We start from the raw sequence: 25,769 nt of genomic DNA, 5'->3' as shown, positions 1-25,769 counted from the left end.
AATATGAAGCTGTGGAGGGAAGATTGTTGGGCTGAATACGTGTTGAGGAGCAAGAAAAATAAAAGGAGCTGTTTGACACAACGATAAGGACTTTATGTGTGATGCCAGATTGTGCTCACTGAAATTCAACACTGTCTATGGGGATTTCCCTGGACCTGGAGAGCACTGGTGTAGCGCGCGTCCCCTCCCAATTTTCAGGGTTGAGCACTCTGAGATTATTACGACTGCTCCATAAAAGTGTGTGATGGTTGAGGATATTTAACCTCTGGCCTCCATATAAAAAGGTCATAATACCAGCACTTTACGGAACAAAAAAACACATGCCTCTTATTTCTCAAACAATTGGCTCCATAGGAACATTAATCAAATCAGTACGATTAAGGACCAATTTTTGATCATTTTCTACAGTTCACCCACTTGAAAATACAGCGAATATTTGAGCAATATGGCGCCTACAACTGTGTCTTCTGTCACCATAGTTATCTCAGCCGTCTAGTTCTTTATGAGAAGGTTGTGCATCGGGCGCTCGTCCCCTTTCTATTTCCATTGGTAGAAAGCCATTGTAAACACAACTACATTGAGAATGGAAACGCTGTCTACGGGCTGATTGTAGGGACAGGAACTGTATACATAAACTAGCCTGTGAAGATCTGGCAGAACATTGCTCCCCTGTTTGTAGTTTTACTACAGGTAGGTCTAGCTGACTAAGTGACGAGCACACCGCGGAGTATGAACCCAGGATCATTGGGGTTTTAGGAGCGGCAACTTCCAGGGATACGTAGATGCATATTGAGAGCGTCTGTCTGCATCCCTTATGGGTCTCGCGCAACTTGCATGAATTTTCAAAGGGATATTCCTGCCATAGATAATAATGTAATACCTCGCTCTTATAAATAATATGTATTTTTTAGACTGTGTTTCCTACCACAGTTTTGATTTTCCAAGCGCTTAAGTGATATTTGTTTAAACTGAGATATTCAAACTCGGAGTAATTAAGGGGCGGGTTGTCAGTGGAAGTCGCGAACTGATGTCAGCTGCAAGCGCATAACAATCAGGGCTACGTATCCTGCCCAATCGGTCCTGAGCGGTCCTTTTGTAAGTAGACCACAAGGACACACCTGCTGGCGCGCTAGCCTCTTCCTTGGTTTTAATGATGCAAGGGCAGTTACCAAAAGGTAGGTGTCAGACCTGTCAGCTCTTGTAATTGTATTTATATAGCGCTTACTACCCCTGACAAACCGTTGAAGCGCTTTTCGACGAGTACCACGCTACTCTGGAATCAAAGAGGAATTGGTGGTGGATTAGTATAGGGAAATATGAGTACAGTATTAGTATTATTATGAGTTAATTTGAGCAGAGGATATGTGAGTTTGTTAGTTGGATTGACTAGAGTAATGTAGGACTAGGGGAGGGAAGAAACCAGAAGTGTTATTTGGGAGTTTATAGTAATAGGATGAGGCTTGGGATGAGTAAAGGAGAGATGGAGGGAAGAGTCTGTGGAAAGGGTTAGGGAGATCATAGTAGCAGGAGGGGTTGTGGCATGGTTTCCCATGTATTTTTGCTTCTCACCTGTTCTTGATCCTGTGCTGAATTTCGTTTTTTCTGCCTTTAGGACTCTGGGCACTTTACCATTGCTGACCAGTGCTAAAGTGCAAGTGCTCCCTGTGTAAATTGTATTGGTTTCTCTTTTATTGGCATATTTGATTTACTAGTAAGTCCCTAGTAAAGTGCACTATGTGCACCAGGGCCTGTAAATCAAATGTATTTAGTGGCCCTGCAGCACTGATTGTGCCACCCACATGAGTAGCCCTGTAAACACATCTCAGACCTGCCACTGCAGTGTCTGTGTGTGAAGTTTTAAAATGCCATTTCGACCTGGCAAGTACACCGACTAGCCAGGCCCAAACCCTCCTTTTTACTGCATGGAAGTCATCCCTGAGGTAGGACCAAGGCTGTCCCATGGGCAGGGTGCAGTGTGGTTAAAAGGTAAGACATGTACTGACGTGTTTTACATGTCCTGATAGTGAAATACTGCTAAATTCGTTTTTCACTACTGCACGGCCTGTCTCTCCCACAGGGTGACATGGGGATTGCTTTGAAATTAATTTTAAGTGTAATTTGTTTTTGAATTGTAAGTTGGAAAATGCCACTTTTAGAAAGTGGGCATTGTCTTGCTTAACTAGTCTGTGCCTCTTGCCTGTCTGCTGAATACACGTCTGGGTCAGGATGACAGTTGGGCTGTTTGTGCATTCACTCTAGACAATTACGCAAACGGCGCTGAGGTGTGCCCTGCATATCCTGATGGCTCAACACCAGGCTGAGGGTCTTCTGGGGCTAGAATGGTGGGAGGAGCTGACACTTGCTTCTGAATAGGGCTGTGCCTATCCTCACACAAATCAGTTTTCAATCCCCTGGAGTGTCTCTGGGGCCAGGGCAGGGTCTTGTGCACTACAAAGACTTCTCTTTGAAGTTTGCCTACTTCAAAGACAGAAAGAGGTATAAGTACTGGACCTCTGACACCACATAGCTATAATCCTTCTGGACTGAGGGTATTCCTCCAGGAAGGAGAGTTGGATGCTGTAGAAGGGTCTGCCATTCTGCCTGTTGCTTTGCTGTACTGGCCTGCTGCTTCTGTCCTGGGAGTGAAAGGACTGGGCTTTGCTTTGTACATCCTGCTTCCAAAGTTCTCCAAGGGCTTTGACTGAGCTTGCCTCCTGTTACAACTCTTAGGGATATCAAAGACTTAGGGGGTGATTCTAACCCTGGCGGTCGGTGTTAAAGTGGCGGCCAACCCGCCAACAGGCTGGCGGTCCAAAAAATGGAATTCTGACCCTGGCGGGAACCGCCAACACAGCCCGCCAACTTAACACTCTGACCGCCGCGGCGGTACAGACAAACAGCGCGGCGGTCACCGCCAACAGGCAGGCGGCAGACAATGTACCGCCCACACTATCATAACTCACCAATCCGCCACCTTTTCCGGGGCGGGAGCACCGCCGATAAAAACACGGCGGAAACAGACTACGAACGGGAAAACGCTCACCTCTACGCACTCCACGAGGACGGAGGACAGCATGGAACCCGAATTGAACATCATACCTGCTCTCGTCTACCTTCTCATCTACCACGAGTACGAAGTCCGGCGCAGACGACAACGGTGAGTACTGCACCTACGACACACGGGAGGGGGAGGACGAAAGGTTACGGGCACACACATATGCAACCCCCCCCCCCCCCCCAATCATGTACTCACCAATGCAGAGCACCAAGTCACAGTGACACCACCCAAACACCCCTGAAAAATGCTAGGACATAATCATATTTGGAATAAATATTTATGTACCAAAAAGCTCCAGAAAATTAGCGTACAACCATGAAAGATATCCACAACAAAACAAATGACATACACATCAGTGTATAACTGAAGTACCAAGTCCTGCACATCCTACGAATTCAGCATGTCCGTGGGCCAAAGTCGTGAGAAACAAGGGCAAAGCCCACACAGGAGACCTGAGTCCTTTGGAGAGAACACTGCAGGGGCATCAGATGTAAAAACTACAGGCACCTCAGGGGGAAGGGAAGGGGGGGGCACCACAGCCACATGAGTCCACGACGCCAGATCCACGAGGAGCCACCATGCCCACTGTTCAATCCTGGGGAGTGCAAAGCCACAGTCTCTCAATGTCTCTACAGTGGGTGGGCTGCCCACTGGACCAACCTGGGGAGTGCAAAGCCACAGTCTCTCAATGTCTCTACAGTGGGTGGGCTGCCCACTGGACCAACCTGGGGAGTGCAAAGCCACAGTCTCTCAATGTCTCTACAGTGGGTGGGCTGCCCACTGGACCAACCTGGGGAGTGCAAAGCCACAGTCTCTCAATGTCTCTGCAGTGGGTGGATTGCCCACTGGACCAACCTGGGGAGTGCAAAGCCACAGTCTCTCAATGTCTCTGCAGTGGGTGGATTGCCCACTGGACCATCCTGGGGAGTGCAAAGCCACAGTCCATCATGTGGATGACAGTCTCCACTGGTCAAGGAGGAGGCATGGTGGGCACAATGAACCATCAACGGTGCTTGAGACGGCGGTGCCCTGTTCAGCGGTGCTTGAGACGGCGGGGCCCAGCGGAGCGGTGCTTGAGAGGAAGGGCCCAGCGGAGCGGTGCTTGAGACGGCGGGGCCCAGCGAAGCGGTGCTTGAGACGGCGGGGCCCAGCGGAGCGGTGCTTGAGACGGCGGGGCCCAGCGGAGCGGTGCTTGAGAGGAAGGGCCCAGCGGAGCGGTGCTTGAGACGGCGGGGCCCAGCGGAGCGGTGCTTGAGACGGCGGGGCCCAGCGCAGCGGTGCTTGAGACGGCGGGGCCCTGTTCAGCGGTGCCTATCTCCACGGCGGGGCCCTGTTCAGCGGTGCTCTTCTGCACCGCGGGCCCTGTTCAGCGGTGCCCATCCAGCAGGTCAAGGGAGCCAGACCTGGCCTGGACTCCCTGTTCAGTCGCCCTCGGACCGTGACGTATCTGGACCCTTCGGGGACGGACTCCTGGCCTCCTTAGTGTCCTCCTTCCCAGCTGGGATGTGGCATGTGGGGTCCACCTTCTCCGCACTCCTGCTGCCCTTCCGCTCCTTTGATGGGGCTCTCGGGCCCTTGCCTCCCCCAGATGGTGTGGGTGGTGAAGTGGCCGCACATTGCTCCTTGGGGGCAGCCCTGTCGGTCCTCGCACGGCGGTCCTTGGTTTTGCGGGTCCTCTTGCCGGGGGGGGGGGCTGGACGTGTCCTTGCTGCAGCTCGATGTGTCACTGCTGGCAAAGGGTGGGCTCCAGAACCCAGGCACAACAGTGACACCCGAAGCTGGGCTGGTGGTGGCTGCGGTGCTCTTGGGACTCTTTGAAGATGGATGGGGGAGGTCATCGGGGGGAAAGAGGTTAAGGTTAGCCAGGAAAAGTTTTTTAGGGCCAAAGTAAAGGGTAGGAGTAGTGGAGATGGAAGTGGAGGTAGAGGAGGTGGTTGTAGGAGAGTCAGGTGTGCTGTCATTGGGTGAAGGTGCTGGTGCTGTAGGCTGTCGTGAGGTGGATGGCTGTTGGGTGGGTGGCTGCCTGCGTTTGTGTGTCTTGGAAGAGGGGGTGACAGACACAGTGGGAGAGGACACAGGGGACGTGTACATGGCAGTGGGGGTGGTGACTGCACGAGTGTGGACTGTACTGGAGGGTGAGGTGGTGATGGAAGCACTGGCTGATGTTGGGGTGCATGCAGGTGTGAGTGTAGACGTCACAGGGAGGGAAGAGGGAGACGAGGAGGAGGGGGACACAGGGGTGGCAGTGGCTGTTGGCATGTCTGCATCTGGGTGTTGCTCGGGTGAGTGTTTGCGGGATCTGTGGTGCTTGTGTTTGGATGAGCTGCTCTTGGGTGTTGAGGTGTGTGCAGGCTGGTCTGATGGTGTGGATGGGATAGGCTGAGGAACAGGAGACAGAGACAGGCTGGAGGCAGTCAGAAGAGGGAGGCTGGAAACAGGGACAATGGCTGCCGTCAGTGCTGAGGCCAGAGCAGTGAACGCTCGTTGATGGGCAGCCTGACCCGAATGAATGCCCTCCAGGTACGCATTGCTCTGTTGCACCTCCCTTTGCACACCCTGGATGGCATTCAGAAGGGTCGTCTGGCCAACAATGAGCGTCCTTACCAGGTCAATGAGCTCCGCACTGAGGGCAGCAGGGGCAACAGGGGCAGGGGCTGAGGTGCCTGGGGCGAAGGAGACGCGCGCCTTCCTGGGCGAACCGGCACGGAGCGAAGACTGAGGGGCTGCTGGGAGGGCGGGGCTGGTGCGCTGGGTGGCGGCTGTACCTGTAGAGGCGGGGGGCACGGATGTTGCTGCCACCCCTAGGGAGCTCCCATCCGAGGACGTGTCGCTTTCGCTGCTCTCACCAGCGGTCCCCGTCGTGGTGCTCCCCTCGCCCTCCGGATCACTGGTGCCCTCGGTGTCTGTTCCTGGGCCCACCGGGGCCTTGTGTCCTGCAGCTCCCTCGTGCTCCGATGCCATATCTCCTCCGCCTGATGATGCTAATGCACACATGCACAAGAAGATGAAGAGAAAGGGTGGGGGGAGAAAAAAGAAGACCAGGTTGAGTGCATGCAATGTCAACACCGTTGGCGGAGAGGACAGACACAGGTGCCTAATGCACTAAGCCGCGCATTCGGGGTACACTACTCAGTACTACTGACTAAGACAACAGGCCAAGAGACGTCAAACGCGCACATGGGAGATGCTGGACCTTCAATGGCTGTACTTGTCACCCTACAGAGGTGGGGGCCGGGGGCACAGGGCCATGCCTAAGGGAGAGGACTACACTACAGAAAGCGCCCTGGCCTAATGTCACCCACAGCCCTCCTCCCCCACCCAGACGCCTCCACTGCGCAGAAAGATAGGAGAATGTGCTGATACTCACCCCCTTGTGTCTGCTGTGATGTCTTAAAGCGCCCATCCAATTCAGGGTAGGCCACCGCCAGGATCCGGGACATCAGGGGGGTCATGGTGCGACTGGCACCCCTCCTAGGTTGGGAGGCCATCCCCAGCAGTGTTTCTGCGGTCTTCCTTGTTCCGCGGCGGATGTCCTCCCACCTCTTGCGGCAGTGGGTGCCCCGTCTGTTGTGGACCCCCAAGGTCCGGACTTCCTTGGCGATGGCACGCCAAATATCGATCTTCTGATGGGCGCTGACCTATTAGACATGTACAGGGTGGAAAGGAGGAAATCATCAATGGCCTGCATGTTAGATGTAATTGCCCCCCCCCTCCCACTTTGCCATATGGCACATGCTCTCATCTGTCGGGCGTTGCACTCCTCATTCGCCCCCCACCCCACCCCACCAACTTACATCCACCCCAATCCACACAGGCATAGCCCATTCCATTAGCACCCGGGGTACTCACTTGTTGGTCTGGAGGACCGTAGAGTAGCGCATACTGGGGGAGGACCCCATCCACGAGCTTGTCCAATTCTTCAGACGTGAAGGCAGGGGCCCTTTCCCCAGTCACAGCAGCCATTGTATCTTCCAGACCGAGGTCACAGCAGCACTTGCAGTATAGGTCCTCTCCTGTGGATGATCAGGTCTCGAGTGATTAAGCAGATAGAAAATGGCGGTCACGTCCGCGGCGGTGCGTACCGCGACCGCCGGCGCACTTCGTTATTGGCTCCTGAAACCCATAGGCTTCAATGTTAACCAATGCGGCTTTGCGCCGCGGTCTTCGACCGCCTACCGCCACGGTGTGCCCCACCAGCGCAGTGACCTCACATCCCATTGTCCCACTTCACAGGTCAGGCAGCCGCCATTTCAAGGGCCCACATGGCTTAATTTTGACTGCGACACACAGGCCTAGGCCTTGCATTGCCACACATACACGCCTTTCAACCCATTGCCATTCTTTAACTGTGCAAGCTGTCTGTACGTACCTGTGGTTTGGCTGACTCTGTGCTCCATGTTGTCCTTCCTAGGCACCGTCCGCTGGGACTTGGGATGAGAAGGAGGAATCCTCGCGTGTACCGACCGCTGGTGGACCTGTCGACAATGGAGGAACGCCATATAATCCTTCGATACCGACTTGACCGTGCCACTATCCATGAACTGTGTGCCCAGCTGGAGCCAGCCCTGATGTCCCCCATCCGCCAACCCACAGGGATTCCCCCTCTGGTGCAGGTTTTGTCAGTCCTCCATTTTTTGGCCAGTGGGTCATTCCAGACCACAGTGGCCATGTCATCTGGAATGTCTCAGCCTATGTTTTCAAAGATTTTGAGCAGAGTGTTGTCTGCCCTGATGAAACTCATGCGGAGCTACATCATTTTCCCCGAGGAGGGTGACTTGCCCACAGTGAAGGGTGATTTCTATGCCCTTGGACATATCCCCAACATCATTGGTGCCATTGATGGGACCCATGTGGCTTTGGTACCCCCAAAAGACGATGAGCAGGTGTACCGAAACAGAAAGAATTATCATTCGATGAATGTCCAGGTGGTCTGTTTGGCTGACCAGTACATCTCCCATGTAAATGCCAAGTTCCCAGGGTCAGTGCATGACGCGTATGTGATGCGAAATAGCAGCATCCCCTATGTGATGGAGCAGCTACAGAGACAACGTGTGTGGCTAATAGGTGACTCTGGTTACCCCAACCTGCCGTGGCTACTGACCCCAGTAAGGAATCCCCGGACAAGGGCAGAGGAACGCTACAATGAGGCCCATGGGCGTACAAGGAGGGTGATTGAGCGAACCTTTGGCCTCCTGAAGGCCAGGTTTAGGTGCCTGCATGTGACTGGTGGATCCCTAATGTACTCACCAAAGAAGGTGTGCCATATCATCGTGGCGTGCTGTATGCTTCACAACCTGGCTTTGCGACGCCAGGTGCCTTTCCTGCAGGAGGATGGTCCAGATGGTGGTGTTGTAGAAGCCGTGGAGCCTGTGGAGAGTGAAGAGGAGGAAGACTCTGAGGACGACACAGACAATAGGGACAGAGTGATACAACAGTATTTCCAGTAACACCCAGGTAAGAATCACCCACGCCATTTCACAATTGCTTCTAGCCTCCTGCATCTATACTTTCTGTAGTTCCCCACAGATGTTTTTTATTAATTTATGCCTTTCCCTTCCCTTCTCAGTGCTGTCTGACTCAGTACCTGACTTCTGCTTGGTTCGCCCATGAAATACAGCGTATTGACATTGGTATGTTGTCATGACTAATTGACAGAACAGAAATTGAACAGTAATATGTTATCCCTTTGTTAATAATACAGCATGACTCAAAACAGGTTTGTGTGCAAAATGTGATTTATTTACAGTGCTAGATACCGGTACATGTGATTCTAAGGGTGATGGGTGGGGGTGGAGGAATATCCATGGCAGAGTCCAGTTCTCAGTCTCACAGGTGCATTGTTCTTTTGCCTGTGGAAGGATGGAGCATAGGCAGTTCATGGTTGGACAGGGTGGCAATGTGGGACAGTGGGAAGACTTGAGGGGGTATGTCCTGCTGGCGGGGGTCTTGACATCCTACTCTGTCTTTTTCTTTGGTCTCAGGCTCCTCTTACGGGGTGGTTGTTCTTCAGCAGGAGGTGGGGTTCTGGGGGGCTGTCGAGGTGTTGGGACCTCCTGTCCACTAGCGCCGGCGGAGGTGGTAGGCTGTTCCTGGTCCGGCCTAGTGACAGGGGCCCTGTGTGGTGCACCATGGTCCCGCAACGCGTCCTCTATCCTGTGGAGGGCCAGGACGATGGTCCCCATTGCGGTCCCGATGATTCTCAGCTCCTCCCTGAAACCCATGTAGCGTTCCTCCTGCTGTGCCTGGATCTCAGTGAACCTGGCCAGTACCGTCGCCATCGTTTCTTGGGAGTGGTGGTAGGCCCCCATGAGGGTGGTGAGGGCCTCTTGGAGAGTGGGTTCCCTGGGCCTCTCCTCCCCCCCCTGTCGCACAGCAGCCCTCCGAGCTGCCCGGTTTCCCCCGGCCTCTGTCCCCTGGCCGGTGTGCCCGCTCCCACTGCCCCCAGGTCCCTGTTGTTGTTGGGGTGTCGGGTTAGCCTGGGTGCCCTGTAGTGGCAGACACACCGCTGATTGAGCTGTCCTAGAGACAGAGGCATGGGCCCGCTGGGTGGGAGCTGTGCTGGTGTCGGCAGAGGGGGTCGGGTCTGGTGTGGCCTGTGTCTGGGTGAGGGGAACCGACTGCCCAGAGGTCCCCGATGGTCCGGGCTGGTCATCAGGTTCACTGTCGACAGAGCTGCTATCCTCAGTGTGGGCCTGTTCCGGTGGTGGGATGGACACTTCTGGACCCTCCTGGCTGGTGTGTTGTCGTTCGGGTCCTGCATGGGGTAAGAGAGTTTGGTTATTGTTTCTGTGTGTGCAATAGCATGCGTGTTGTGGGTGCCCTTGTCCCCCAGTGCAGGCATTCCCTGGAGGGAGGTGTTGTGAGGGTATTTAGTGGGGGGGAGGGGTTAGTGCAGTGGTCATGCTTAGGTGATGGGTGCCCATGGTTTGTGTTGGCATGCAGGAGTTGGTGTTGGGATGGGTGGGTTGTGCTGGTGAGACATTGTCAGGAAGGATGTGTGCTGGGGGGTTGGGGGTGAGGGTGGGGGTGTGGGTTGGCATGCTGGTGGGGTGTGGTGGATATAGTAGTTGAGATGGGACTTACCAGAGTCCATTCCTCCGGCTACTCCTGCGAGGCCCTGAGGATGCAGGATGGTCAAGACCTCTTGTTCCCACGATGTAAATTCGGGAGGGGTGGGTGGGGGTCCGCCGCCAGTCTTCTGGACCGCGATGTTGTGCCTCGAGACCATCGACCGGACCTTCCCCCGTAGGTCGTTCCATCTTTTGCGGATGTCGTCCCTATTCCTGGGATGCTGTCCCACCGCGTTGACCCTGTCCACGATCCGCTGCCATAGCTCCGCCTTCCTGGCTATACTGGTGTGCTGCACCTGCGAGCCGAAGAGCTGGGGTTCCACTCTTAGGATTTCCTCCACCATGACCCGGAGTTCTTGGTCCGAAAAGCGTGGATGCCTTTGGGGTGCCATGGGGTGGTGTGGGTGAGGTGTGGGGTGGTGTATGTGATGAGGAGTGTGTTGGTGAGTGGTGCTTTGTGCTACTATGTGGTGTGTGTGATGGTGTAGTGTGCCTCAGTGTGTCTTGCTTTGGATTGTCTGCTGTGTCTCTCTCTCCTTCTCTCAGTATTTGGGGTCGCAGGGGTTTGTGGGTGATGTGGGTGTGTGTTTTATAGTTGGTTGATTGTGTGGGAGTGGTGTGTGTATGTGTATCAGGTGTGTGTTTTTCAAATTGTCCAATGTGGCTGTGTTTTGGTGATGTGTGTGTATTCTGACCGCGGCGGTGTGTAGCGCCAATGGAATACCGCGTTTGAATGACCGCCGTGTGGATTCGTGGGTCGTAATGGCATGGGCGTATTTCTGTTGGCGTGACGGTGGAGGTTTGGTCATCTCCAGTTTATCGCTGCCCGCCGATGTGGCGGGCTGCAGTGGAGGACGGATTTTTGGAAGTTTGGCCGTTATGGGTCAGAATGACCGTGGCGGTTGACCGCGGCGGTGTTATGGCGGTCTTCTGACCGGCGGTAAGGGCATTTTACTGCCGAGGTCAGAATCACCCCCTTAATTTGCCAGCAACTGGACTCTCTTGCTGAGAGCACTGATTTTCCAAGTGGTGCCAGATCCGGTTCCTGGGCCCTTAGGAGTGAGTACTGATGCAACCAAGACGAAACCAAGCTCATCGACTCCAGAACAACTTCGAAACCGGTGTCGCTGTCCGATTTGATGCCGTTGCCTGCACCGGAGCTGTGGTGCCCGCTGAGTGCAATGACCGCTGCCGCAGGCCCACCGCTGCCACAGCGCCTTCGAAGTCAAGCCATAGCATGAGTCCAGAGCGCTATGTCACCGACATCTGTGGCACCCTGCTCTGACTCTGCGCAGCGCCTGTGGTGTGATTGCAACACCGCAAAGTTGATGCTTCGCATCTTGACCTGCTGGATTCCTTGACCCACCTTGTCAAAAGGAACCGATGCACCATCACCTTCCTGCAACTGTAAGGAACTGACACCTCACTTCCCTGACTAGCAGTTAGGAGCTGACACCTCACCTCCCCTTTAGCAGTAAGAAACCGACGTTGCACCAGTGACGCCTCACCTCCCCGACTGTGTTCAACATCTTTGTTTCCTCATCGTTTTCCAAAGTACTGTACCTGGGGTCTCTGCGACTCCGTGACCGGCCCGCACTCCCTTGCGAATGGCGTCGGACTGTTGGAAATGACTCCATCAAGAAGTCATGATCGCCTTAGAGCTTTTGTGTTTTTAAGCTCTACTACATTTAATCTTCAAAGATTTTTATCTTTGCTTGTGTCTGTTGGATTTTTGTTATTTTTGTCATGTTTTAGTCAGATAAATCTTGGCTATTTTTCTAAACTGGTATGGAGTACTTTTGTGGTGTTTTCACTATGTTACTCTGTGTGTGTGTGTACAAATACTTTACACATTGCCTCTGAGATAAGCCTAACTGCTTGAGCCTAGAGCGCCCACAAGCCTTGTTTTTTCGTGGACGCTGTTTTCAAAAGATGACAATTAACTTGCCTCTGTTGCTGGAGCTAGCTCTCGACTGTCCCTCTTCTGTGGTTGTGGCGCCAGCTCTTGGTAGTCTTTCTGTGTTAACTACACAAGCTCTTGGTGGTCCTTCCTCTGTGTTAATGGTGCGAGCTCTTGCTAGTTTGAAACTTCAATGCACTAGCTGGGAAGTTGCTTCCCACAGCATTAAATAAACAGAAGGGGTGTGCCTTCGCCCACCAGAGTTGTGCAGATTAAGGGGGAGTTTGGGGGAGGGCAGGCAAGCCGCAGCTGCCATCAGCTTGGCAGGGGTGTAATCAGAGAGGAGCCCTGTTATCAGGAGGATGGGTATTGGCTGGGGCACTGCCAGTCTCCAGGGCAAGGGCAGGCTCTCGTGTGCGGTCACTGACTGCTGCTCTCAATGGTCCTTTTTCACACACCGCTCTACTGCTGAGCACTGACGGGTGGACAGCAAAAGAGACGGTAAACAGAGGGAGGAGACACCCAAAGAGGGAGCATGGCTGTCTCAGCACCTCCACCGGTCATCTCTGCCAGCCGTAGCAAGGGATTGTTCAGGGTTGACTCTTTGTACTCCAGTCCGGGAGAGGTACCCCCCTTTACTAGCAGCATGCTCAACAGTTTCATCACCAGCAGCAGTAACAGCAGTAGCAGCAGCGCGGCAGCCTGGGCGGGAGCACAGAGTGTAAGATGGCCGACCTGCATGGGGCGAAGGTAGCCTCCTTCTTAGTGGAGGGTCAGGAGCTCATCTGCCTGCCGCAGGTCTTCAACCTCTTCCTCAAGCACCTGGTGGGCGGGCTACACACTGTCTACACCAAGCTCAAGCGGCTGGACATTGCGCCCATCGTGTGCAACGTGGAGCTGGTCCGAATACTGCGGGGACCATCTAGCCCAAGGTCAACCGTTGCAAGCTCATCAACAGGAAGGACTTTGAAACTCTTTACAACAACTGCACCAATGCCAGGTAGGACTGCCTCCTTCTACACCTACAAACTTTGTGCCGGTGCCTCCGCTCTGCTCGCCTGTCAGCATCCCATGTGCAGGCACTTGCTGTTCGTCTTCTGCGTTGCTGTGCTTTATATAAACAAAGCTTTTGCTTTTATTATAATGAAGCCTAGATACCTGTACACATTTGTACTTTTATTTTGAAGCCTTGCATTTCTTATGGTATACCTTTTATCTTTGGTGGTCAGGAAGCAAAACGTATCTATTTTCCTCAATGTATTCTGTAGTTCCGTAAATGTATAATCCGTATGAGGCTCTAGGCACCATCCAGTTCTCTTTGTAGAAGCAATGCATGGTGGTGCGTGCATTCTAGCAGAGAATTAATATTCCCATTACACATGGGTATCCTTTTATCATGCACTCTGCCTGTCCTGGGTTGTTTAGTAATTTAAAAGTGCTTCATTTTCAGCACAGCTATTACATGACAGTGCATAGCTCTTCTGTTCATCACCTCAACTTCGGGTCCAGAAAAGGACCAGCGCAAACGTACTTTTGAAGAGTACCAAAGACATCAGTAGTATGGCAGGCGACTGGCCTTGTCCCAGCTCTCTAGTCATTTCAGAGATAGCAGCTGCTGGACGTCCTATAGGCAATTCGCCCTTTGCTCATGGTCCTTGAGATCTGGTTAGATCCAGATTTAACACATGTAGGAAATGATTTAATGAAGGTGACATCAGAAGACCAGCGTGTATGCCTGGAGCCAGGGGATACCCAGAGAAACACGCTGCTCACTGCTTGGTAGGGGTGTGGAGAGGGGGTTGTGGGTGAATCCTGTCACTCTGGGATGTTGTGGAGTGGAACCACTCGCTGAAGGTTGGGGTCAGAAGAGGAGTCAACTCTCTGTGGGCTGAAGAGGTGAGTCCACTAACTGTGGCTGATGTGGAAAAGCGACCACTTGCTGCCGGTGCCAGTGTCGCTCAATGTGTGCGGGTGTAGGAGCTGACCACTCACCAATGTTGGGTTTATGCACACAGGCAGCCACTCGATACAGGTTGTTGCAGACAGGCATGTATTCACTGCAGACAAGAGCAGACAGGCAGGCATTCACTGGGGGCTGCTGTGTAGAGGCACTCGCTGTGTGCTGGTGTGTAGAGGCAGGCACTCACTGTGGGCAAACATGGAGAAGAAGCCATTCACTGTGGGCTTTTGAAGAGAGGCACCTGCACACTATGAAGTGGTATCTAGAGGCTGGTGGTCAAACTGACAACGGAGACTATTTCTCTTGAAATAATATTGTTTTTCTAGAACAGGTTACCTGTGTTGGACAGATTCACTACCTAAACATGTTGTCAGTGGTATCGGATGTCACCATTTAGTTTCTAACTTCTTTTCTACAATTACAACTTTTCAGTTTCTGAGCATCCTCAGTATTTGTGTTAAACATGTCAAAGGGTTGCCATTTTGGTCAACATTTTAAAATGAATGAATCTACTAGTTACCAATTTGATAGAACATGTGTTTTAATAGAATTTGGATTGCATTTGGGATGTAATTGGAGATAATATAAAACGTTGTGTTCCCCAATAAAGTTTAATTTAAAATTGGGATGCAAAATATGACAGAGGATTAGTTGTGGTTTCAGGAGTACAGACACAATTAAGTTTAGGGTTAAAGATAAAAGTTTAAAGTAGCTTCCTGTAGAAACAAGGGATCTGAACATTGAGAGATAAAATAATTTCATGGCCATAATGTAGTAAACAGTTTGCTGACGAGCTGACACTTAAAAAATGTGAGTGGTACTGACCCAAAGATAGTTTGAAAGTCAAGAAATGTAACATTCTTGCTAGAAATGAAAACTAAACCATGCAAACCAAAGAATACGTTTTCGCCCAGAGCATTGAGTCAGCCAACTGTATCTCTAATTACATTTTTAAGATCCTGGAAACTCTGTATAGGCCTGAAGTGATTAACACTCTAAATGAAGCTTCCTTGTAATGGCAGAATTGTCACTCAATCATCCATGAGGCTCCTTGGTACTTCAGGGCCCTTCATGTTTAATTGCTGTTTCTGATTTTGTGTGTCCATGAGTTCTGTTGTTTTATACTTTTCCTAAAAGGTACCCTTTTTTTGATTGATGGAATCAACCTCTGCCTGAGGATCTTAAAAATGCAGTGCAGAGCCTAGTGCTAATGCATATGATCTGTCCACAGTCTATATTCCTACATTATTTTTTTCATTAGGTCAAGCGCTTTGATATGTTGTAATCTATCTATGGGCTTTTAACCATGCCCTCTGAACGCCCATCACTATCACTCTTTCATGGGCTTCCCTTTCAAAAATCCTTTGTTATCATTGGTAAATCCTTTATGTTTGTCCATCCTTGGGGCTGTTTTCTTACCACTTTGGCCATCGACCCTGTTAAATGGATAATTGCACGTTTGCCAATGCACTTTACTGCGAGCAAACTTCTGCTCCTTTCTTTGCCCCAGTCGAGGGTGGTACCCTAGATACCTATCTCGTAAAGGCAGTGAATAAAGATTGAAAGTGAAATGGGATCAAACACCGTCAACAGGTCAAGAAGGACCAGCGTAGTTGGATTCTCGGCATCCAGGGATAGTCTGATTATAACAACTACTACTAGTACAGCAGTTTTAGTACTGTGAAAAGGTCTGAAGCCCAATTGAGAAGGGTCCAACAAACAGAAATTCTCCAGGTATGAGGATAGCTGTTTGTTGCCGTAGGACTCCAGAACTTTGCCCAAAATAGGTAGAAGAGAAATTTGACTGTCTCCTTAGGATCTGCATTAGTAGTTTTGAAGATTGGTGTGACATATGCTGCTTTCCACTCTAAAGGAGTAAGTGCAAGCGTCAAAGTAAGATTGTACAATGAGGTTATAGTGGGCGTAAGGAGAGTGGATAATGTAGTGAATACGTGGGGGGGGGGACAAGGCTCTGAAGGGGAGCCAGATTTGACTTTGACCAGTAGATGTGTAATCTGGGTTGGGAGATGGGCTCAAACATTTCAAACACTGCTGCAGCATTGTTACAGGGGGACGGGGGGGGGGGGCAGGGGTGGAATGATGAAATGACCTTGGTATGAAAATCTCAGTAAATGTCTATTTAGGTTTCCAAGTGATTGGCAAATGTTTCACAAATTGTCTGGGAGGCATTACTTACTGAGGTGCAGGCACTGGGTTTAGTAAAATAATTTAGGACCTTTAATAGTTTTTTCGTAGAATTTCCTGCTTGATCAATTCTATTGATAATAAATTGCCTACGTACTGTCCTAATTTTACCGTGGTAGGCTCCTAGTGCAACTTTATAATTGTTCATCAGTGCTAGTTTTTGATGCCCCCTATTTGCGTTCTAATCTTATGCAGCTTGATTTCTCATCCTTTAGTTCAGCAATTTACCAGGGAGCATTAGGTCTGCATGATTTAGTGGAATGTACTTTGAAAGGAGCAACAGTCTCAAGAGCTTGAGAAAGGGCTTCATGAATTGTGGTCAAAGCCAAATTAATGTCCTTCAAGCTGTCAAAGGTAGAGGCATGGAAAGTGGATTCCTTAGTTATCTGCTTTCAAGATCTAGATCTTGGCTACTTCACCGATTAAAATTTTACAGGACGGGCCCTAATGGGAATCTGGAACCTAATCAGAGAATGATCTGTCCAAGTCAGAGGTTCAGGGTTATCTACCTGAAGGGTTCTAGAGGTGGGGAAAATAAGATCCAACATGTGGCCAGCTGAATGCATGAAGCCAGTCCCTGTCAGGTGAAGGTCCAACATTTCAAGATTGTCTACTTCTACTCTGAGGGATTCCCAGAAGGCAGTTGCTACACCACCTCCTAGTTTTGATTTCCTGTGCAGTGTGGCCAGTTTATAACTGACAAGGAGTGCAATGGGGATGTAAGGCAGTGCTGACAAATGTAGCTACATTACTGTGATGAAGCATATACTAAGTTGTAAAATTATGAATAAATCCCAAATTTCTATAGCATGTTCGGGAATGATTCTTGCTATGCCGCAAAGTTGCGAACTGGGTACAGAAATGGATCTTGCTCTGCTGCAATGTTGTGAACTGGGGACAGAACTCGGAAGGGGGGGGGGGCGGTGTGAAGCAGCCAGACACAAGTGTGGGAACCCCTAGTACTCGGATAAAATATGAAGCGTGTGTACGGTGCACGCACTGACCACCGGGGAAGGTCATTCCCCACTAATAGGCCACTTGCATAAATGACAAATCTCCTCATAACGAAGAGCGTCATCAGCTGTGCCCCATTTGTATACCGCTCTGTGCCATGCTGCTACTGGTGGAGCCATGGGGGAATCTGCATTGGACAGTGAGTGCACATATGGTGCCAGGGCTGCAAAGCAAGGGCATACCTTTTGTTGCTTCCTGAGCTTGGAAATACCAAAGGAGCACGCCTTCCAATTGTGTATCTTGCAATTCAGTGACTGTGTGCAGGGTGGTGTGTACTGACTGCCAGTAATACTGCCTGGCTGGGCAAGACCACAACATGGCATTGAGCTCTGTGCCCAGGGCCAAGACTGTGAAAAGATAATGTCATGTCAGCATGTCAAATGCCTTTGCCAGATCTGATAAGACAGACTGCCTGTGGGAACCGTCCCCTATCTCGATCTTGCACATGGAAAAGACGACGGGTAGCTTTTGAGGTGACATATCAATTTTACATACTAAGTTACCAATTTTCCTTCCCTTGAACACTGTGGGTTGTTTTTGGTATATTCTTCCCTAGGCTTACCCATTTCTCATGTGTTATATGTTTTCTGGTTATCTGTCCAACACCACTGCACAAATGGCTACCAATGGTTTGCTAGCATGGATTTCCATGTTGTTTAAGTGTCAGTAATGAGGACCTAGGCTGTTTCATAGTGTGTAAATAACTTTTCGAAGGGTGCTAGCTCTCTTATGCCTGCTGTGTTGTTTTCATTGGTGATATTGCCCAACGTCTGAGTTGAAAATACCTATACCTCTCTTTTAACTCTAGCCTGAAATTCTGGAAAAGATCTCTCATCAGTCCATAAGAAATGGATTGCTGTTTTCCAATTTGTTTGCTCGAAGCTCCATGTATGTTTTAAAGTTCGTGTTTAGCAGAGCTGTAGGACTATAAGAGGAACCTTGGTCGTTAAGTTTCCCTGATTTATGTATGAGAATTATGACTGCTTCCCTAATGGTTTTGGTCACTGTAACTGTTTCCCTGAAAGTGTTAGACATTTTGATTAACTGTTGAGTTATTAGTTAACAAAATCTTTCTTAGTTGGCATTTGTTAGAGCATCTGGTCCACTGAATTTATTGGCAGAGAAATTATTTATGCTGTGTCTACTTCCTCTGTTGAGATCATCTTCCTAAATTGTATCTTGTGTGTTGTGAAAAGAAAGGTAAATATAATAACCTCAAGAAATCATTTATATTCTGGAGACTTGAGTTTGGGCTTTAGGGGACCTGATAGAATGAGAGGAAAACATATTGTTTTGCCTTTTCTGTGTTTGTCAATGAACCATCTGTATGTCTAATGTTATTAACATGTATGCTCTTTGGTTTGTCTTAGGCTGGTTCTGAGTAGTTTGTCAGCTTTGTTGGCTTTTTTTGTGAACACATTGATTTAATCTTAAAGCTGCTTTTTAAGATTGCATTGTTAATGGAGCTCTGCCTTCTTAATTTCTTTAACTATGTTAATTGGACCAAGTTTCCTCTATGTGTAGTGTTGTTTCTCAGGGTTAAGTTCCTCCTCCCATTAGGTTTCATTGGTGACCATTGTGTCATCGGTTTGCCTTTATTGCTATTATTTTGCATCTAGTAACTTCCCTAAAGGCAACATAAATAGCAAACATTTGAGTTTCTCCTGTTTGCTACACAGTGAAGAATTATTTTAATTGATCTTTTACTTCATGCCATACATCACAAAGGCTTGGTTCTTATATATTTGTTTTGAGGGTGTATGACCTCACTCCCAACCTCCAGTATATCTATCATTTGAGTGCCTGTCTAATTTAGGAGAGCGCATCAGGTTAAATAATCCTACCTATATTATCACACATCTACCCTTGTTTTCCTAGAATTCTTAATATCACAGAAAGATACATTTCTTGTTTGTTTGATACATATGCAGCTATAATTTTTATTTCTGTTTGCTCAGGTTATCCAGCATAATAACAAATCCGCCCTCATGTGTATCAGTGATGTCTGTCTTTTTTAGTAGTAGTGTCCGTGTATCTCCATAATCATCCTACTCACCTTTCTGCAAAGTATTGCTTGGTGTAGGTTCTATATGACATTAATCTTATGTTTTTACATAAAGGATGAGATTCCTTAATGTATACTATGGCTGGTGATTTTCCTGGATATGGCTTTCCACACTTTGTGTCGTTTAGTTGGGGAATGTAAACCAATGCGTCTCATCGTAGATTTTAAGACTTGTTTTATGGGGCTCCCCTGGACATCCGATGGGTATTGTCAGTAATATTTTGTCCTTCCACATATTTCTACAACAAATAAGAAACAAAACAAGCTAAAAATGTATGCACATAAAAACTTTAAAATACTACCAATTAAATTTTTCAAACAAAATTCAATAAGTAAAATCCCATAAATAGTTTAAAATATATGTTATTCAGGAAATGTATGGCTCCCTTTAAAAAAGACCCCACCTCCCGGCACACCAACACATCCTGGACCATTTGCAGCCACACAAAAGCCGGGCGATACTGCAGAAAGCCCTTTTTCCTCAACAAGGGGAATAAAAAGTGTTGCCTAAAAGGTGCATAAAAATCACAGAACAGGGTAAAATGAAGCAAACACTGTGCTGACACAGGGGCAAACTTGTATATATTTTGGGCCATATTGACCAAGCGGGAAACACAAATTACATCTATTTACTCCTAAGCAGAAGCGCGAAATGAGTGTCCTTTCCCATACACTCTGTGTCGTCAAGAGATACAGCTCTGGCCCTATCGACATATTTAATATTAGGAACTCCCTCACTGATTGTTTCTTTAATTCCACTGCCTCCCTCTTGGCCCCTACAAATTTCATAAGATTCTCTGTAGCCAACCGTCTATCAAAGCGTGTTAGACAATCTGGGACACTAAACAATTCTGGGCGACGAGGGATGCAGCGAGTTCCTTTATATAGAACAGCCAGGGAATAGCTAAAGTGTGGTCGCAAGCCATCCAGTCAAGTAGAATTTCCCTATTTAGGGAGGCACACTCATTTGAACAAATTGAGATCCATAGCAAAAAGGGCGCCATCTTAATTGCATCGTCTATTAACTCCAAATTCAGTTCCTCTTACATACAAAAGCAGAAGCTATTTTGTCCCACTCCCAACAGCCTTCTGCAGAAGTGATTTTTCTCTATCAGGGGAGCCTTACTTCCCGAATAGCCCCAGAGTGCTGTCCCATACGTTAAAACTGGAAGGCATTTTCGTACACCTCAAGCAGGGGCTGTATGGGTTTATTCCTCACTCTTGAGGCAAACTCAAAGGTGACTCCTACAGCAGCGTTAAAGCGCGCAGACATTCTTGAAATACAGGGCTTCCACGTACCCTTATCATCAAATGTTACCCCCAGATAGGGAAATTCCCGTACACAGCTAATACATTGGCCATTGATCCTAACCGCACCCACTTTACTCCTAGGTTTACCACAAACCATGAACTGTGACTCACTGATATTTACCTCCAAATTCAAGGTTGACATAAAATCATGATATGCCCTAACCAGCTCGCGGAGACCATTCATGGTCCGGACCATAAGTACCGCATCATCCACATATATCAGGACCGGGATACTCTTTCCACTTATTTTGGGAACATCCTTAAATTTTTCCACCAGATAGTTATGTTGCCTGTTTGTATATATAATAGAAAATGGTTGGGGGCCAGAACACACCCGTGTCTCACACCACTTCTTAACCCAAAAGATTCAGTGCATTCTCCCTCTATCCCGAACCTCACTGTTGCATTTGTTCCTGAATATAAGTAACAGAGCACTTCCACAATTTGGGGCTCCAAGCCCATCACAGTTAGTCTTTTCCATAACTTACTACGGTTCACCATATCGAATGCGCAGGTAAGATCCTTAAAAGCAAGGTACAGGTTACCCTTCTTTGCCTGAGTATATTTACCAATCAGCGTAAGCAGATTTAAGCACTGCTCTTGGGTTCCAAGCCCTTCCCTAAAGCCATACTGAACCTTACTCAGCACATCATTCCCACTCATCCAATCCTCAATACGTCTTAAAACTATTCGCCCCAAGTTTTTTACTGAGGTGTCTAGGAGTGAGATTGGGCGGTAGGATTTGCGATCACTCCGGTTTCCCTTTTTAGAAACGGGGCAATGCATGGTGATTTCCATGAAGAGGGGATCTCTACACTGACTGCCGCATTTAAGAAGTTAAGCAGTATGGGTGCCCACAGCTGAGGGCAGCATTTATATAGTTCCATAGGAATAGCATCTGGGCCCGGTGCTTTATAGCTAGAGCTGTCCTGTATAGCCTCCCACACCTCATCATAAGTGAATTTGATCGCCCCTCAAGAAAACCCTACAGAAATGTCTCACCCAGACATCAGGTAGAATATTACAGCCCAGTCCTGCAGTCGTTTCTGTCCCAAAGGTACCCCTATTTACAATCTTCCAGAACATGCCTGTGTTCTTGGTGCGCAACGCACATTCTAAATCCTCCCACGCCTCCTTCTTGAGCTGCTGTTTTCTTTCGTGTAATACAGTTTTATAATGTGCTCACGTACTGCTCACATAAACTTTATCTCTCAGTTGTGCCTTTAAAGCCTTCTTCAGGGATTCCCTAGCCTCATAACAGGGCTTACTGAGCCAACCTCCGTGAGGCTTAGGAGTGGGCTTTTCAATATTAACCATGCATTCTTAAATGTCTTAATTTATTCTGGTCATCTCCACCATAACATCCTCTGGTTGGGGGGGGGGGGGGGGGGGGGAATCCGCCAGGAGGGACCCTGTTGTTACAGTTTTATTTTGGCTCTCTACTCTCTCCACTACCTGTGGGATGTTTGCCTGTCTCAATCCAATTCTCCCTCCCTAATCTTTTATTCTCATGGCTACCGGACCTTCATGCACAGGTTTACACATGTTATATGGTAGGTTTATAGAAATCATAAGAGGGTTATGGTCACTAAGATACTGTCTTACGACCTTACCGTGCTGGACCAGATTCCTCAGTGCAGGAGATAGACAAATATAGTCAATTGTCGTCCCAGCCCCTCTTCCCTCAAAGGTTGGTGCCTGAGATTCACCTACAGACTCCAGGTCACATATATTCAACAAACCCAGACTCTGTATCCCCTTGATGAGCGACCTTCCCCTTACATCCTGTGTTTCCTCGTTTACATACACACTGTTATCTAGCTCAAAGGGATTCACCACTGTACAGTACCACCCTATCTTCGCATTGAAGTCCCCAGAAATAATGGCACAAAATTCCATACCACACACCTCTGCTCTTCCCCTCAATATCTGCAATTTTCTGGGAAAATAAAATATTTAGGAATGTGAAGGCAGCTTCACTCCTGTAGCCAGTTACCTCAGCCTGCCTCCAATCATCTTACGCTAAATTTCTTTGCATTATTTTATTAAGAAGGCGTTAGCAAATAAATTTAATTAGGTTGATTTGCCTTTGTCACCTCTTCTGATGCTGCATGTTTTTCTACCCTATGTCCCAGATTCACCTGGCCATTGTTTCTTCTCTTCTCCCCGTATGTTTTGTGTGTTATTTCCAATGAATCCAAGACACTCTATGACTTTTCCCAAAGTTTTGATTACTCTTGTTTTCTCATTAATTGTGCAGATTAGTGCATATGTGTAGGCCCCCCTTAATCTAATTTGTCTATTCATTTAGTTCAGTAGTGCTCTCTAGTAGAGGTATCTTCTTCTAAGGGCTCCCTGTGGTATGTTGTGGTAGGTTTGCATTGTGCGTGCATCAGTCAATGAATTCCAGGTGTCTCACTGCTCAGCATATTCTAGTTTTGATCTCTGAGTTGCTTAGTTTTGCCAGGATATCTTTCGGTGGAACTCGAGGTTCTGATTGGACCGGTCCAACTCTATAGACTCTTACTGTTCTGATGTTGAAGGGTCCTTCTTTGCTTAGGATGTGAGTGAGCTTTTGCTTGCAGAAGGCCTTAACATTTGTGCCCTCTATTGTTTCTCTGGCTTTACAGATACAGACAGTGTCCCTTCTGGATGTATCCTCCAGGTCTTCTAATTTCCTTTAAATCTCTTGCCATCTTCTTGGACAAAGCCCAGCAGGAAGTTAGTGATTCTTCTAGGTTAGTTTGCATTACAGTTATCATGTCCTAATTTTTAATCTTTCTCCTACATCCAGAATGTCCTTGGATATTGCAGCCTTTGTAGTTTGCATAATCCTTTTTCACAGACTAGAATTGTTCTGCAAATGTTTTACTTAGTTTATCTTGCATATTTGACTGGAGGCCAGTAAGAAAAGAAAGAAAATAATGCCTCCCTAAATGTCTCTACATAGTTGTAGATAAAGAACAAACGATACAAACCAGGTGTACCAAAGAACACTTCATTTATCATCAACAATATTATGCTAAATTTCATTATCAATACTTAATAATTGTAGTTAAGCATTATTAAAGCGAGAAATGAGTTCATCCTGTGCACCCCTTCAGATTTGTAAAAGGACAGTCCTTGGCCTTTTAGCACTCGCTATATTATCATGAGGCTTGGAGCCAAAATAAAAACCCAGATACCAGTTAATTGCTTTTGGGCACTCAGGGCAGGGTAAAATAACTGGACACTCTTGCAAGGGACATTTCCAACACAACATCAGAGCCAAATGCTTCTGAGATATAAAACAGGACCTTCACGTAATAGTCAACAGTGTGTTCTAAATATGAACTGGCACTCATATAGTAAGACAGGTATTGTTTCTTTGGTCTTATAGTTCGAGGGTGAGTGCGTTCTACATTTTCATCTTCATGAGGAACGGTAGGCATATGATGTGTTGGTAGTTTGCAAGAATGATGGGATCCATAGTTGCTTTCATCAACAGTGGAAGTATCTGCCCTGTTATGATTGTGTTGATGAATATACTTTGCATAAATTACACTTTTTATGTTGAGTGGCTCTGGTGCTTCTCTCAATGGAGACTTCACGGTGGTGAAAGGTGGCATGTTGTACTCCTATGTGATGGCGTCAATAACAGCAAGGATATGAGCTTGTTCTGTGTTGAGACTATCCTGAAAGCTATCCAGCTGAAGAAGGTTTGTGGTGATAGCACACTTTGTGCTGTAGATGTGGTTCTGGAACTTTTTTGTCTTGTATGTGAAGATTTGATTCATCGCATTGTATTTGTTGGTCGATGTCTGGAACTGGGTCGGCACAATCATTCATAAGTTTATTTAGAATTTAGACAGGTTGTCCATACAACAAAAGAACATACAAATAGTGAATATAATATTTTATACATTTAGAGTTTTAAAAACATTAAACAAAATCACCTATAATCTGTTGGTACAACTAAAAATTCATAGGTCTCAGTGCTGTGTCACGAGTTAGAGTACTTTACAAACAATGTCTTTAAACACATTTTACAAATACTTTAAAAAAGTGGGCAATCCATCAGTAAGTGAATATTGTTGCATTTCACTCACTAGAAATACAGTAGCCCACAATCAAATTCACCCTAGATCCTAGTTCTCGATTTGTATATCATGAGTTACAGCCTGTAGAAAACCTTAACACCTCTGATCTGACTATATTTGGAAATGCACTCTTATTGCTTAAAACGGCTTACATTGGAGTAAATGATGGCCTTTTACACAAGTAATTAACCTCTATTTTTATAGATGGGCTTAAAGGTGACTAATTCATAAGGGTCTTAGAGGGAAAGGGTTCTTAACTAATTTTGCCTCCAAATTTATATTCTCTAATTTTCCTTATACAATCAAGCAATTCCATTGCCCATAATCTTTTGCATGCAATTGCATCCTTCTGACAGGAGCACACACTTTCGAAGTTCTCATTGTTACATAATTTGTTAAAGTATGTCAAGAAACCAATTCCTGCTAGTGCTGACCTAGAGGGTTATACAGTTGATGTTGCTGGCCTTGAATCTTACAGTTAGGATGCATCTTAATTAGTCTCTTTTGACAGCCATTGTCTAATAATTCCTATGTTACTTTGGGATCAACATAGAGCATGTCAGAACCATATATAAGGTTATGGAAGAGGGCCTGCCCATGTAGGCCTTTAAAAATGGAGAAAGAGAATTCTCTTCATTTGCTTTGTTAAATTTCATTAAACTCCCACTGCAGTACTACCCCTAGTTCTTAATAATTACATATGCTAGTGTGTTTTTAAATTTCTTGAGTAACAAAGGCCTCCGTACTTGTAGGATTTTCCTGCTTGTCTTTTTCATTCCCTAGGCATTATGATAAATTTGATTGTCTTTTGCCAAGGTCATCATTTTTTTTATTTCTCAGCATTGATTGCTAAATGTTTTAACGTACAATGAGATAAAAGCACTACAGAATTTCTTTGCAAACCTATAGCACTATCCTTATACTGCACCAGGTCGTCTGCATGTAGAAGGCAGGGAGTATGACTTCCAAGCATCTTCGGTGAGTATAAAGTTGCTTCCCTTAGCACATCAGCAGTGTCTGCTATATTCATTCCAAAAAATGTCAGTGCTTAAACGGACTCCTGTCTAAAGCAATGTAATGTACCAATATATTTTCAAAAAAGTTTGT

At 47.6% G+C, this 25,769-nt stretch overlaps 1 protein-coding gene across 4 annotated transcripts in view; it reads left to right on the top strand.

Annotated features, from left to right (window-relative positions):
• Positions 1–556: 556 nt before the first annotated feature.
• Positions 557–25,769, top strand: part of JOSD2 (Josephin domain containing 2) — a 142,194-nt gene continuing 116,981 nt past the window's right edge. For 3 of the 4 annotated variants that reach the window (XM_069217269.1, XM_069217271.1, XM_069217270.1), the window contains exon 1: positions 557–690. The gene's annotated coding sequence lies outside the window, so the exon portion shown is untranslated. Of the gene's footprint in view, positions 691–1,047; positions 1,176–25,769 lie in introns of those variants that run through there. The other variant, XM_069217274.1, reaches the window with a different exon arrangement.

The sequence above is a fragment of the Pleurodeles waltl genome, chromosome 12 (genome assembly GCF_031143425.1).
Source record: "Pleurodeles waltl isolate 20211129_DDA chromosome 12, aPleWal1.hap1.20221129, whole genome shotgun sequence".
Taxonomy (NCBI): Eukaryota; Metazoa; Chordata; class Amphibia; order Caudata; family Salamandridae; genus Pleurodeles; species Pleurodeles waltl.
The sequence above is the reverse complement of the archived record's forward strand: the minus strand, read 5'-3'. Positions and strand labels throughout refer to the sequence as shown.